This window comes from Lynx canadensis, chromosome C2 (assembly GCF_007474595.2).
Source record: "Lynx canadensis isolate LIC74 chromosome C2, mLynCan4.pri.v2, whole genome shotgun sequence".
Lineage (NCBI taxonomy): Eukaryota > Metazoa > Chordata > Mammalia > Carnivora > Felidae > Lynx > Lynx canadensis.
The window spans coordinates 44,683,506-44,687,749 of NC_044311.2; the positions used below are offsets into that span (position 1 = coordinate 44,683,506).

The window sequence follows — 4,244 nt, forward strand, 5'->3', positions numbered from 1 at the left end:
TAGAAAATGTGTCTTCATTTGACTCCTTTTGTCACTAATGTTTAATGGTCCCAAACTTTGTGAAATTACATGTTAACTTGTAGATTTTTTTTTTTTTTGTCTAGTAGAGATGCAAATGATTTCTGTCTGGCAGAAAAGATAACCTTAAAAATTATGGTTTTATAACCAGTTTTGTATCTAATCTAGCAACCTCTTTTTTTTTTTATTGCCTGTAAGTACCCAATTCCAATGCTCTCTGCACCAGCTTTACTGTCTTAGTAGTTTCCTCATTAATGATTTAAATAAAACATTTGACATTTTTTCACGCGATATTTGTACAACTTTTTGAAATTTATACTGTGACAGTACGTAAGTTCTCCAAAGAAGATTCTTCTGCCCATAATTCACTATGACACGTACAAGTACATGTCACACTCTGTATGTTCCCTTGGTTTGGGGTCAGCCTTCTAACTTGGCATTCACTCTCAGCACAAAATCTGAGAATCTCTTTCATTTTATGGCACAGAGATCCAACTTGAGGGCATGCATGTAACCTTTCTGAGCCTCAGTTTTCTCAGCTATAAAATGAGGATTGCTGTTGGGGCACCTGGCTGGCTCAGTCGGTAGAGCATGCGACTCTTGATCTCAGGGCTGTGAGTTCGAGCCTCACACTGGGTGTAGAGATTACTTAAAAATAAAATCGTAAAGGGGCGCCTGGGTGGCGCAGTCGGTTAAGCGTCCGACTTCAGCCAGGTCACGATCTCACGGTCTGTGAGTTCGAGCCCCGCGTCAGGCTCTGGGCTGATGGCTCGGAGCCTGGAGCCTGTTTCCGACTCTGTGTCTCCCTCTCTCTCTGCCCCTCCCCCGTTCATGCTCTGTCTCTGTCTGTCCCAAAAATAAATAAAAACGTTGAAAAAAAAATAAAAAATAAAAAAAAAATCGTAAAATGAAGGTTGCTGTTAAGATTACATAAGATGAGCTCTCTATGGTCCGGCACATCACATTATGTAGTAATCCTCAGTAAATGTCAGTATCTTTCTTATCGTAGCCAGTACCGTTCTAGGTACCCAAGGCAGCCCCAGATCTCCCCGGAACCCAGAGTGAAAGTCAAAAACATTAGAAGTACAATGGTCCTTCCCTGGCAAGTAAACAGTTTTAGCAAAAAGCAATCAGAGCAGAGAGCCCTTCTCCTTCTCTGATTGTGGCTTATGTGGCTCTGTCAGCCCAAGAATCACCCAGAAGCAAAGGATAAGTTCCCTCCCAAGTGGTCCCATCCTGAACTTACATGGTTCCTCCACAGTGCCTTAGTCAGCTTGGGCTTCCATAACAAAATATCATAGACTCGGTGGCTTAAACCACAGAAAGTGATTCTCTCATAGTTCTGGAGGTAGGAAGTCCAAGACTGGAATGTCAGCATGCTCATGTTCTAGGGAGACCTCCCTTCCTGGCCTTCCAACAGCCACCACCTAACTATGTGTTCACATAGCCTTTCCTTAGTCCATCTCTCTCTTCCTCCTCATCTTGTTGCATCTTATAAAGCCACCAATCCTATTGGCTTAGGACTGCACCCTTATGACTTCATTTAATTTAATTACCTCCTAAAAGCTCTTTCTCCAAATATAGTCACAGTGGTGATTAGGGCTTCAACTATGAATCTAGGGAGGGAGCACACTTTAGTCCATAGCAGACAGGTTGAGACCTCGTCCACCCATGCAACTTTTCACCAACTGATTAGGTCCATCTCAATAAAGTATTGCCTGTCTTTCTGTCTTCTCAGTTTTCAATCTTGGAAGCAAAAGAAGATGTTTTCAGTTTATTTCTCTAATTCTTTCAGAAAATCCCCACCCTACTTCCAGAACCTGGCAACATAGCAAAAACGATTTACATGCTCTATATTCTTGGACAAATTCCATGGAATGAAGGATGTATAGATGGGGGGGGGGGGGGCATGAAGCTGTATAGCTGGAATGTCCAGAGTGGAATATTGTTTTAGTCATACCTGTGGCCTCTGGCAGAGGGATTCTCTGTCCAAGACACTAGGATCCTGGACCATCATTTACTCCATTACCTTTGTGATACTCCCCAACCTCCCCCCACTTATGAGTTAGCACCTTTAATTGTCAGACTCTATTACTATTTCTGGCTCTCTAAAGAACATGTTTTAGCTTCCTCTATCTTTAGAGACACCCACAGGTCTCATTCCTCCTTCATTTATTAACTCCTCTAAAAAGTGATTGCCAAGGAAGTCATTGAAGCGTTTTCAGAAGAGGAGTGACAGGATTAGATTTGTCTTAAGAAGAGCACCCGAGGCTTTCAGGAATTTTGCTTTCGGTCAATATGGAGGAACCAGGACCAGATTTATCCTCCTGCCTGAAACCACTAGAAAATCAAACAAAATACATGAAACAGCAGTTCTCAGATGTACAACAGGCAGTGCAGGATTGCGATCTGTAATAGAAGGGAAAGAGATGAGGTGATCCCTGTGGCAGTCCCAGCTCATTGTCTACAGGGTATTTCTAGGCTGCAACATAGGAAGGAGGAATCCAATACAGTTCAACAATCTCACTGAATTGAGGAGACAGAGATCAGAATTGGGGGCAAGTCAAGGCAGCTAGAATTTTCTGAGTGTTATACTAGAAAGGAGAGGGACAGAGGGAGGGGAGAAGAGGGAAGGAGGGAGAGAGAGAAAGGAGAGAATGCTCTGGAGAGCATTTGAGGAATGCCCTCAAACGTTTGGCCGATTATATATCTACACATGTATCAGAGCTTCTGGAAACCAGTGGCAGAACAATTACTAGAGCTGGAATTGCTTGTATTTCAACAAGCCAGAGTACAAAGACCTTCTAATACTGAGTATAATCCTCAGAATGGTATTATCTTAGTAGTAGGGCTAAATTAGCCATATGCTAAAGAATGCTATGAACTCACTTCAACAGAGCAGGAGAAAAAAGCTCAAAAGGATCCAAATGGTTCCTAGTACCTTATGTGTGCCCCAGAATAAAATCCAACACTATTCAAAGGAATATAACAAAATGTGGCACGTAATCTTCATGGTGTCTGGCACCCAGTTAAGACACGAAATATTTTCAGGAGTAAAGAGGGACATTATATAACACTAACCCAAGCTACAATAATCCTAAATGTGCAGAGGGCTTCAAAATGCATGAAGTAAAACTGATGGAACTGAAATGAGAGAGACAAATCCACAATTACAGCTGGAATCTTCAGCATCTCTCTCTCGGGAAATAACAGAACAAGTAGACAGAAAATCAGAAAGAATATCATAAAACCTGTACATAAATATTTACAGTTACATGATGGTGGCAAAAAGTAGAACAACTCTGATATCCATCAGCTGATGACTGGGTTTTACCACAAAATGCAATACAGTTGATAAAGTCACCATGAACGTTAAATTAGCCAACATTGAACCGTTACATCTAGAGGAAATACAGAGGTAGGTTCTCATGAGTCTCTGGTCACAATATTTTTGCCAACTGATCAGTTCACACATCTTCTTTTATGTTCGGTTCTGCTTAGAGACACCTTATTTGTTTAAAGACACCAGATTCGTTAACGTTGAACTCACCACCAGCAGCACCACAGCTCGTGTCTGAACAGAGCTAACCTAACAAATGCATTTTCTCTATCCTCTATCAAGCACATAGCCTTCTTGTGCTTAGGAATACTTCAGCATTTATCTTGGGGGACCATTTTCAACAGCAAAATCATCCAAAAAGAATGCAATCTTGCCATTTGCGACAACGTGAATGGAACCAGAGTTTATTATGCTGAGCGAAATAAGTCAGCCAAAGAAAGACAAATACCATATGATTTTATTCATATGGGGAATTTAAGAAACAAAACAGAGGAACATGGGGGGATGGGAAGAAAAAATAAGATAAAAACAGGGAGGCAAACCATAAGAGACTCTTAACTGTAGAGAACAAACTAAGGGTTGTTGGAGGGAAGGTGGGTGTAGGGATGGGCTAGATGGGTGATGGGCATTAAGGAGGGCACTTGGGATGAGCACTGGGTGTTATATGTAAGTGATGAATCACTAAATTCTACTCCTGAAACCAATACTACATTGTATGCTAACTAACTTGAATTTAAATAAATCTTAGAAGAAAAAAAAGCAAAATCATCAACAAAAAGCACACAAAAAAATCCCCAAAACATGGCACTAAATAGACTCAAAAAAGAACACTTGTTGGTACTAAGAGAACTGAATCAAGAAGCCTGAGCATCATCTTGTTTGACTG

At 41.1% G+C, this 4,244-nt stretch overlaps 1 non-coding gene across 1 annotated transcript; it reads left to right on the forward strand.

Moving 5' to 3' along the window:
• The first annotated feature begins 584 nt into the window (after positions 1-584).
• TRNAK-CUU lies at positions 585-657 on the forward strand. The gene has a single exon. It is a non-coding gene; the product is annotated as a tRNA-Lys (tRNA).
• Positions 658-4,244: the final 3,587 nt, after the last annotated feature.